General features: G+C 38.1%; 1 protein-coding gene across 1 annotated transcript in view; it reads left to right on the forward strand.

Moving 5' to 3' along the window:
- GASK1B (golgi associated kinase 1B) overlaps positions 1-12,274 on the forward strand; it is a 371,609-nt gene that overhangs the window by 116,773 nt on the left and 242,562 nt on the right. The window lies entirely within an intron of this gene.

The raw sequence follows: 12,274 nt of genomic DNA on the forward strand, positions 1-12,274 counted from the left end.
CACCATCCCCCATTCTGGAATTATAGCTAAACTCACTAAACTAGGTATAAATCCCCACATCACAAGATGGGTTGTCAACTGGCTCATTGACAGAACCCACACTGTAAAAGTTGCAGATTCCAAATCTGACTTCAAACCAGTGACAAGTGGAGAACCACAGGGTTCAGTCCTGGGACCTCTCCTGTTTGGTATCTACTTCTCTGAAGTACAGGCTAACACAGAAGGCCTCTGGCTAATGAAGTTCGCAGATGTCTGCAAACTAGGTGCCATAGTCGAGTCCCCAAATGATGTAGACATCCTACAGAAGGGCCTCACTGAGACAAATACCTGGTGGCAGAGGCATGGCCTTAAACTCAATGCCAAAAAGTGCATTTTCACCCCTTTGGTAAAAACTCTGTACCCATGAACTAGCACATAAATGGCAGTCTACTTAACGCCAAATGTGTGATAAGAGACCTTGGGACCCAGGTGGACAGTAGTCTCTCCTTTGATAAACACATCACCACAGTAGTCAGGAAATCCTTCTTCATGGCACACCTCATCACAAAAGGGTTCTCATCATTCCAGGAGAAAAAGAGGTCATTGTTCCCCTCTATTCGGCACTCATTAGACCCATTATAGAGTACAATGCCCCTTTTGGCATGTACCTCACAAGACATCTGCAGCAGCTGGAAAGGCCACAGAAGTACCTCACAAAGAGGATTACTGGCCTCAAACAGATGCCCTACACTGACCATCTCAAAAAACTCCAGCTTTACTCTGTAGCATATTGCCTACTACGAGGAGATCTCTGCCTAACCTATAAAGCTATGTTAAACCCGGAGCTGTTGGACATGCTACACCTAAAGAAATCCCAATACCTATGAGCTACATGCTCTAGGAACCTAAACCTTGTCACCACAATAAACAGGACATGCTGGAGGGATAGATTCCTGTCCCAGAGACTTCCTATACTCTGGAACAAGCTACCCATCTATGTCAAGCAAAGTTCTTCATTAGCACTCTTCAAGAAAAATCTTGATGAGTGGATGGGAAATAGGAAATACACCCCCGGGGATCACTTCTGTGGCTCTGCTCGACAGGGGCACAGGAAACTCACTTTCTTGGGTGGCATAAGCCAGTGAACCTTGTTGGCTAGGTTTACTTAGGCCCTTGGGCCGATAGACTAGTACCTACCTATGAACCTATGAACCTATAAATCCTCCATAACAAAATTTTGGAACAACCTCCCTGCCAGTTTACACAACATTACTCAAAGTAAGAGCTTCAAAAGAGAATTAAAAACCTTTTTCCAGAAAACATGGTTATGCCCCTGCCAGGACCCTACCTAATACTTATTCTATCATCTGTCTTGCCCTCCTTTAAATATAAGTTTTTCTGAATCTGTACTACCTATGAAAACCTATAATCTGTATGAATGTATCATGCTTATATAATTAGAATGACTTGTGTATTATTTTTATTTCTTTTTCTTTATCACACTGTATAATCTCATTATGCATGTATGCTGTGAATTTGTCTGTTTAATTTTGTGAAACATATTACTGTAAGATGAAATTTGTCATTATGCTTTTTTTCTTGGAGCTTTTCTCCTTGGGTCTCCATTGAAAATGGATAAACTTGGTTAACAAATGTAAAATAAATGAATAAATAAATAAATATAAATAGATCAGGAAATTGTTCAATAAATGACTTTGGTGCAGGTTATTGTGTGCACTGCACATGTTCATTCATGAAGCAGTCAAATACTCTGAAATAAAGTATGTTTTTATGCAGCATGCAAGAATAAACCTTTTTCTGATCAGGGATGTGAGCAAGGCAGAATACTGAATAAAAAGGGACTAATTGTGCTTCAACATAACCAAATAACTTTCAGAGCAATTTGTTCTGTGCAACAGTCAAGGCAGTGTGATACCTTAGTGCAAAATGTTGACTTTTATAATACTGTTTGGATGATAGTTTGTACAGACATGTCCAAGGCAACAATTGCTCATCTACCAAGGGGACTTATTAACTGTAAGTTACTACAGTAATGTATATACAACAGTCTTTAGCCTTTTTTCTGGAAAATGCTGCTAAGTACTTCCTGGATCTCTTCCTTGAATAAATCCAAATATCCAGTTTGTTATAAGCCTGTATTACATTTATGAAGCATGTCCCTTTTACATCATAAGGTTATGTACTCAATCAAGAATCATCGCTCTTTTGTGTGGTATATGAACATGAGCTTGGATGTGGCAGGAATCCTATGCAGAAAAAATCAGTGTGAATATAATTTTAAAAATATGTAATAAAACAGACATGTCAGTGTAGCTGAAGTTTCCAATGAAGAGTTGACAACTTATAGTGACTTGGGGGCACTTATAATTGGTATCTTTTAGATGTTGAAAGAGGTGTGTTGGTAATAAATATAATGACTGTCAAAATCTCCAGAGTATTGCAGTCTGGTAGCTCACAAAATTCTACCTGAAAATTATTAAAATGCCTTCTAGACAGTACTGAAACATTTCAGCACCAGGCCATTGAAAATGCCAAAGATTTCTGATTTCTTGAAAAAAAAATACAAGGCATAAAACTAAGTTAGAGTATAGGGCAATTTTTTGTAGATAACATGAGAACTGCAAACATTTATCAGGATTAATTGATGTATTAAACTGTATTTTGCATATATTATGAAAATATACATAAGAAGTTGCTTTCAAAGAAATATCTTACAGTTCATCAGGCATCAAACCTAGCAATATCATTGGGATGGCTGCTAGAGACACTTCATGTACACAGTATGTAGTGTACTGTGCTTTAAACATATATTCTATTAACTCTCTTAAAATGCAAAGAGAGTTTGATACTGCAGACTGTCACATAAAACTAATTTGTGGTATTTAAATAAAAGTATTACATAAAATGTAATAAAAATGACACACTGAGAAATCTGTTGCTAGAAATCTATGGCACCACATTACGATGAGCTACCACCCAGGGTATCAAGAGTCAACAGCTGTGCTCAGTGAGCTACAAACAAAATTTTATGATGTCTCATTAAGGACTGGAATGATACTGCAAAGCTGAAAATTGGTAATGGTGGCTCCTTTGTATAAAGAAAATAGTAAGGAATCAGGCATTCATAGCCAGATATGAAGGAATAAGGTAGTGTTTGGCCTTCTAACCTTACTTCAGTTACAGGAAGGATCATTTATAAATTTTATGTTAAATCCATCAACATATATTAAAAGATCTTAATGGGAATCATGATACCTAATTCACTAAACAGAGGTACCTAGGCCTTATAATTGATCCAAATCTCTCCTTTAACATAGATACAGATTTTGTAAATAATAAAGTCCTTAAAGTACATCAGAAGATCAGTCACCTCCTTTCATCCACTGCTTGCAGGTCCATTACCAAATATATTATTATCTACACCAGAATATGGCCTTCCTTTTCTCGTTATGAATTCAGCTCACAATCCTTATGGAATACAAATCTATGAAAATAAAATCTGCACATTAATTCTATATCAGACCCCCAGATATAACAGTGCATTTTGCTTGAAAATTCCAAATAGCTTTTAGTGCCTTAATGGGCCAATTTTCTTTTAAGTACCCTAATTTACAACGTTCTAAAGCATGGTCAATACCTTCTCTCTCTGAGTAAAACTGTCCTTGCAAGACAACCCTTACAAAACTCAGAAGTACACAGAACAGCAACTTCTCTCTGGTATGCCCTCCATTTAAAACTATTATAGGTGAGAGAGTCTTCTTTAGTTTGGGAACCGCTGTCTGGAACTATGTGATTACTGACATCAAAAACACAGAAACCATTAAAAGCTTCAGACACATACTAAAAGAGCATCACTGCTACCATGACAATGGTTATGTTGAGTATCATCCCATATCATGAATAATAGATTACATTTAAGAAACTTTTCTCAGCCTCATAATGTGCCATTTTATATGCATGTATTACATATATTTCTAAGTGTATATGTATATGTACTTTATATATATAATGTATATATATAAATATATATATATATATGTATGTATATATATAAATATATATATATATATATATATATATATATATATATATATATATATAGGTCTACTTCAAATAGTCAAATGGCTATAACATTGCTGGACCCCACACCCCATGCTACTTAAATATACCAACTCCGATACTGCACTTACATTGAAGTGAATGGGAATATTTCCCTACAGTGATCTCCATGTAAACAGTTCAATGTTGTGAAGAAATGATACTTTCTTCTTGGCCATATGCGGTTCAACATTATGGCCATTCAACGATCTAAAGGGAACCCATTTATATACATACACATGCACACACACATGCACACACACACACACACACACACACACACACACATATATATATATATATATATATATATATATATATATATATATATGACTGCAATGTATTTTTGCATATCTTTTGTATTTGTCTTTATTTTTCTTTCTTAGATCTTCACTCTGATTGGCTCTTCTAATTCTTACCACTGAATCATATAATTATACACTGAATTTTACCATTTACTCATTCTGTATATGATATTGGTGTTAAGTAAGATCCTAATGTATTTTTTTGCTGTTTTAGTTCAGTTGTGGACAAAAGGGTTTAGTAGATCAGACCAGTTTCCCAGTGAACAGACAGTAATAACTATAAAATAAAAAAATACTAATGAAGTTTCTGCATACTAATTTATGATCAGTAACTGAAAAATGCATCTATGGTAACATGGTATTTGGGAGAATGTGCAGGAAACTAGCATTCACTTTACAGAGCATAGTAAGTATATCACTATGGTATGAAAAAGCAAAGTACACACATTACTGATTCGACAGAAATTACACAATCTTGTTTAGCGACAAATAACTTGCTTATTCCAGGGACCATTGCTATGCTATATTATCTTCAAGTTATTTTAGAACTATGTTTATTGTAGAACATGAAATTCTTTCCTGATGACAACTGAAACACTAGTACTTAGAAGAGAAATACATGTTATCCTTTGAGACCATGCAGGACTCCTACAGGGAGTCAATATCTGGTCAGCAGCCATGGTAGGTGAAAAAGACTCGTGGTGGAGACTTGCAGTGGCCAAGTAAAGGGGAGTATGAGTAGGCTTCAGGATATTTAGCTCAAGGAAATTAGGGTAAGGCATTAAAAACAGAAAGTTTATGTAAAGCACAAGTCATGACATACTGCTCACTTTATTGTTGTAATCTCAGACAGAACCTTTGTGTCTGTGGCACTTCGGTTCCTTTTTTATGCATGTTCTTGATCAGGGAATATAATGTCTTGTATCTGTTGACACAGTTGCTCCTTATTCTGATTCTCCATCTCAATAAAGTGAACTGGCACCTTTGGCATTCTGTGATGCCCTGCTGACATTACACCTATACCAACACTGAATACTGCAGAAATGCAGTCTTCTGGTTATTGTAGCATATAGCATTATACAAAGGGTATGTGCTGCATCACTTGGCTGCCACAAGGGAAAACAGCATGGTCAGACATATGCAGCTTAACAGTTTAGGGAGGGAATTGCCACTGTCCAATACAACTTACATTATAAAGGACACAGAAGGGCAATGAGAAATCAAGCATTGGCACCATAATGGGTATGTTTTGTATTCAACAAACTTATATGTTATGGCTTGGCAGTGTTATGCCATCACTAACATAGTTCTCCATTACAAACATGCTGTAGTGCTGTGTGACACAGCTCACTGTGAATAAGCTAAGCATATACTTATGTAAAGGAGACACAAAATTACCTAAAATTGTGCCCTTACAAACCAGTATTTAATCAACATATGTTAGTCCAGACTTATTAGAAGCTGAGCTAAATCACCCACAACTTTGTAGAGCTTTTGCACTGTGCTTTTTAGCATTTCTAAGTATATGGCTTTATGGGTTTTTTCCTGCTTTTTAGGGACCATATCTGGTAAGGTATAACCATAAATACTGCTAGCTGTCACATAGGCTATAACAATTAGTACATCATAGATTGTTACTAGGCTAATGACTCAGGGGGCCTTTTTAAGCTAAGCAAGTTTTCCCAAAAGAATAATGATGTTCTGTATCCATATAGGCATTTATAATCTACCTCTGTCCATACGTGACATGTGTGCAAGGCTCAGTTTAAATGTCCTGTTCCTCATCCACTGATGTAGGTTGGACTTAAAATGCAATGTAGAATTCTCAGAGGAAGTGTAGATAACACCCAATGATGTACACACACACACACACACACACACACACACACACACACACACACACACACACACACACACACACACACACACACACATACACATACAAGATTTTCATGCTGGGTATTGAACCTCCTACCTAGCCAGGATATACAACACATGCCACAGGAGCAGTCTTATTATTATGTAAATAGTTATGCCGAAAACCTGCATGGATAATGACATGGATTTTCCACAGCAAATAATACAGTTTATTTCATCACCTGGAGATCCAACAGCTTAAATAAATGTTATATAATAAAACATTAGTTGGTTGCCAGTCAAATATTAACACATAAATCTAAAGCTATTATGTTTTTTTCTTCTACATATTTTTGTTTTTATTTGTATCTATGTCTTATTAGGCTGTTTCCTGGTAGCTCTCTGCTTTGACTAGAATTCCCATACTGTAATAACAGTTGAGGTACTTGCTAAACAGAGCTAGTTTTTTACAGCTGCCAGATTTTAAAACAGAGGGAAGGAAGGACATTTGTGCTTCTTATAGCAGTGAAACTGTACAGGCATGGTGAACATTTGCCGTTGGATGGATAGCTATGTTTCCTGCTTCACAGCTCCAACCATCTATCTTATCATCCACTCATTGGTACTTGCACTGAGTCCTAGCGTTGTCTGTATTCATTTGTTACCCCAGAGCAAAGAGGTGTGCATCCAGTTTGTTACATAAGCACTGCTTAGTAGCTGTCCCAGTTTCACCAAGCATTTATGGTTCCAAAATCCCAAGGGTCAAAGCTCATGCTGAAATATGAGTTTCTTGCAAGATGTCTGTAGACTGTCTCAAGCCTCTAAATTAACAGGTGATTTTAACTGTTCTTACCTTTTAATGTATTCATTCTAAAATTACAACTTGTTGTAAGATGTTAGTAAACTGCCTTAAGCCATAGAACGAGCAGGTGATCCCAAGTGTTTCTACCTTTAAATGTATCATTACAAACATGCTGAATTGTTACAAAGACATACATTTAGAGCCTTTTTTCTCCAGGCCTCTGCTGAAAATTGGCTTTGTTCCAAGTCGGACTTTCACGGTTAACAAATGTTAAATAAATAAAATAAATAAATGCTGTAGTGCTGTAGTGTTGTGTGTATTTATGTGTTATACCAATGGATGAATACTTTGTTTCAGAACAAAAAAAAAAAACATAGGTCATGTATGCAACACAGAAAATTCTGACCAGGTCTCTGAATGTAACTAGTGTATTATGTGTTCAAGAGATAAGTGTCAGGAAAAGGTGAATCTTGACATCTGTGTTGAGAACACATAAGGAGAGTTATGATTGGAAAGACTTGATCATAATTTTTGTGGTTCATAGGGTCATGGAGCTTAACCTGCTTTCATATACTAAAAAAAGTTAGAGAAAAAAGTAGGAAAGCTAATTGTTTTGCAGCTTTGAAAATGTTAACACACTTAGTGCTGCTACACAGAAACGGGTTACAACAGAACAGCAGTGGGAAGCCGAAAGGCATTTAAAATGTATTAAAATACACCCTCCCCTTAAACCAAAATGATGAGTGAACTGTTTTAAAGCTCGTTGTTGTTCTTGCTGGTGTTTTCTTATGCAGTTGACCCCTTAATAGTGGTAAGGAGGGCTTAACAAAAGCTTGATGTCAGAAACGCACTTAACAAACAGTCTTTTCACTTCTTTCAGAGCATAACTGTTACACGCCATGAAATGCATCGGTTCATAGGTGAATTCTACACTAACTGACCCGAACGGACATTTTAAGCCTAGCCAGTAAAAGGTCAGAATCAAACCCGGTACCCTATATTTATGGAGGTAAAACCTTAACCATTGTGCCAAGTTAGATCATGTCCTGTTGCTTGTTTAATGAATCTGTGCAGTGTACTGAGCTCTTCCTGCTGGCTTCTACCTGTTACTGTTTGACTTACATTTAAAGATAATGTGTAATTAATGCAGCATTCATGGCATGTGAATTTGTTTTCTTGATATAGCACATCATACCATTTCATTCGATAAAATGATTTAACCAAAAAACACTATTACAAAGAAAAGTTTTCAGTTTACAGAGAATGATAGAAAGTTACAGTTTGACGTGTAATTCTAAACTAGTGAATGCAAACAACTTAATATCACTAAATAGTTAAAACTTCATATGAGCAGGTTTGAAAGTGAGTAACTAAAACCTGCATATCTGTGTGGATTGCTACTTCTATAATACATTTGGACACTCAGGAGTGAATAGCACAATCGGAATCATGAAATGGCATAGAATGTGTAGCATACATCACACATGAGAACAACTACTTGTAAAATACTTGTCTTTTTGCGTGGGTCTGTTCTTTGTCAAAGTTAAAAGGAGCCAAGTAAGAAGTCTCATAAAACATGATTTGTGTTACAGAGTCAGATGTGCTTAAATAGAAAATGGTAGCTTTATTTACAACATTATCATGTGTCAGGTACTTATGCATCTAAGAAGAATTAGGGTTTCTGAAGGTCACATAGCTGGCAAGTCAGAGTATTTGGCAAGGCCTTCATTTTTGTTTCTTGTTTAACATAGGGCTACTGTTTTAGGTAATAAGCTCTTCAAACAAAGGAAGCATAAGAGGGGAAATGCAATCACATGGTTTTACAGCATTTCAAATTGTGGCTATTCATAGTTTCAGCTGGGTTTTATTGTGAGGAATGTGCATCCTGTGCAGTAGCCTGTAAAACTGTATTTTTAGTTGCTGCATAATATGTACCAGTATTCCACTGGCATATACAATGCTTAACCAGGCCCTGGGGACTTAAAGTGATGCTACATGTCTGCTATGCCATACAGTAAGTGGTTACTATGCTGGGTTAGACATACTGCAGACTTTGTCATTGCAGTGCTGTTCAAATATGACAACAATGAAATGGACAAATATAAAATAAAAAGGGAAGCCAATATGCTGAAAGGCACTTGTTTATTAACACAATGTTAGCACTTTCATCCCTTATTAACAAGGATTTTGTTGAGTAAGGAATTAAATAAAACTAAAGTCTTCTTATGCATTGACTATAAGTACCTTAAGACTTCAAAAACTAAGAACAACATTGCATTGTTGTTTACTTTTTTTAACCTTCCTAGTACACATTCAACATTGATGGTGATGGTATTAAGTGGGGAATTAGCCCCTAGCAGAGCCTATTAAAATAATTCATGTTTATCCATCAGGACCTTCAAGTTGCTAACCCTTTTACTTGCGGAAACTTGATCTAAAACATAAAGGATGCACTTCTTGAAGGATCAGCATTAAGTGAAACGTTTATGAAGTGCATGGTACTACAGGCCCTTTGTGTGTGTGTGTGTGTGTGTGTGTGTGTGTGTGTGTGTGTGTGTGTGTGTGTGTGTGTGTGTGTGTGTGTGTGTGTGTGTGTGTGTGTGTGTGTGTGTGTGTGTGTGCGTGTGCATGTGTGTGTGCGTGTGCATGTGTGTGTGTGTGTGCTCTTAAATCTTCTCATTCAACTTTCTCCAAGTCTTTCCAAATTAAAAAAAAAAACATTGCAAAAAAGCAAGAAATCAAAATGCTCAGCTGCTGTATAGCTGTTCCTATTATTATGTCTTTATAATATTCCCTGTTGTAAAGTTCTGTAATATTGTTTTTTAAACTTCCAATACTTGCATCTACAGGACTTTAGGCAAATTAAGTTTATATGCAGTTCTCCCAAAAGTCTAGCCCCAAAAGATTCTGGCATACCATCAATACTATTTTATATCCAGGTGAACCTACCACTGCTACCCCTACCCAAATAATTCTCTTAGAAACTGCCATCTTACTTAATACACACTTCATCAAATCAATTCAAAAACTAACCCAACCCTCCCAAAACCACAACTCCCTCACACCACTCACTACACATGCAACACCACCCCTTTCTCTCTTAACTCTGTCTTCACAGCTTACATCAAGTCCCTTCTACTAAAACTAAAACCTTGCTCTCCTTTTACTGATAACCCTCCCCCCCCTTTCTTAAGCTTGCAACACAATCCATAGCCTATCCTGTCTCTATCCTAATAAATAGATCTGTCCAAGAGTCTACTGTCCCCAACATCTGGAAATCTTTCTACACCATTCCTCTTCACAAAGGAGGTAACTCCACTGAGCCCTCTAACTACAGTCCCATTGCCACAGTAAGCTGCCTGTCGGGCGCTAGAATCCGCCACATAACGCAAGCACTCAGGTCTCTCAACAGCAGGTACAAGTACAACTCAGTCATTGTCCATGCTGGTGTAAACGACCTGAGACGTACCTCCTTGGACTACATGAAAAGAGACATTGAGGAGCTCTCTGATTATGTAGCCCAGGCAGGTATGACCCTGACCTTGAGCAGTATCCTACCTTCACCAAGAATGATGCCACAATACGAAGATAAGATGATCAGCTTTAATAATTGGCTTAAACTCTGGTGTCATTCAAAGGGGATCCAATGTCTGTCTGCCTGGGATGACATGCTGGACAAGCCATGCTGCTTCGCAAGGGACGGCTTGCACCTGTCACCCCTGGGCTTCCGGATATTGGCAAAGGCTCTTGCCACCCCTATAGTGCCTTTTTTAGGCAAGGCTCAAATTCTAAACCTACCACCCTAGAACACAAAAAAGGAAAAAAACTAAGGGTAATGCTGCTCAATGACAGAAGTCTCAACCTCAAGATGCACACACTCGAGGCCCTTCTCAGTATGGAGAACATCGATGTCTGTGCTGTGACTGAAACCTGGTTCAAGGCTCCTGAGAGCACCCCAGCACTATCAGGTTTTACCTCATACCATGCGTTCCGGCCCCAAAATCCGGACAACACCAAGAAAGGAGGGGGGGGTGTCCATATTCATCAAGGACACCCATACCTCAAGGTTGGTGGCAACGCACGATGCATCGGAGACCATCCAGGTGCAATTAACCATAGGCAAAACTGCTCTGCAATTTGTAGCATGTTACAGGCCAACCTCTCAAACTCAGGAAACTCACATAGCCTTCCTGAAAACACTGGAGGGGATAAATGTATCTCCAAACACCATCATACTAGGTGACTTCAACTACCCTAATATAGACTGGGATCACTACTCAAGCCCAAACACTCTAGCCCAAAGATTCCTGGAGTTCATAAACTCAAATGCCATGGAACAACTAGTCACCATCCCCACAAGAGGTGAAAACATACTTGACCTCATCATCACGAACATGGGATCACAATGTTCAACACCGAAGTATACCCTCACTGGTGAGATCAGATCATAAACTAATCTCACTGGAGGTCCTCATCCCGCCCCCACCTGAGATAAAAAAGACCACAGTGAAGAACTTCTCAAAAGCCGACTTCACACTTCTAAAGACTAGTGTGGTCTCCTTTAAGGCCCCCGAGCCGGTGGTAAACATTACCCAAGCCGCTGAATCACTTACAAACGCCTTCTACCGGCACCTACAGGACTGCATGGAACAGACAATCCCAAACAAAACAAAGACTCTTTGTACCAAAGGCAAGCATCCAGTCTGGTGGACCCCAGCCATAAACAAGCTCTACAACAAAAGGAGGAAGCTACTACAAGATAGAGCAAAATCCTTAAAAGGTTAGACACCTTTGATCACTATAAGTAAAAAACTAAGAGCTCTCATAAAATCATCCAAAGCAAATTTTGAGAGAAAAATCACTAAGGACTCAAAAGACAATTGTAAGGCCTTCTTTAGCTATGTTAGAAACCTGGGAGGAAACTCCCAGATATGCTCAGAATTAGTTCAAAATGATGTGAAAATTACTGAACCTACAGACATTGCCAATATACTGGCTGACAGGTTCAGTGCAAACTTCTCCCCCCCCAAAAGGAGAGATATCTATACCAGAGGATTGTAGCCCCCCAAACATCTCTAACGCCCAGGTGAGAACTGCGCTCTCTAAGGCGAAAAACACAGCATCCATGGGACTGGATGGTGTCCCCGGCTGTGTGCTCCACGAACTCAATGAAGAATTAAACCCGCAGTTAGGACAGTTGTTTAATCTTAGC

This window comes from Protopterus annectens, chromosome 2.part1, assembly GCF_019279795.1.
Source record: "Protopterus annectens isolate FY-2018-M chromosome 2.part1, PAN1.0, whole genome shotgun sequence".
NCBI lineage: Eukaryota > Metazoa > Chordata > Ceratodontiformes > Protopteridae > Protopterus > Protopterus annectens.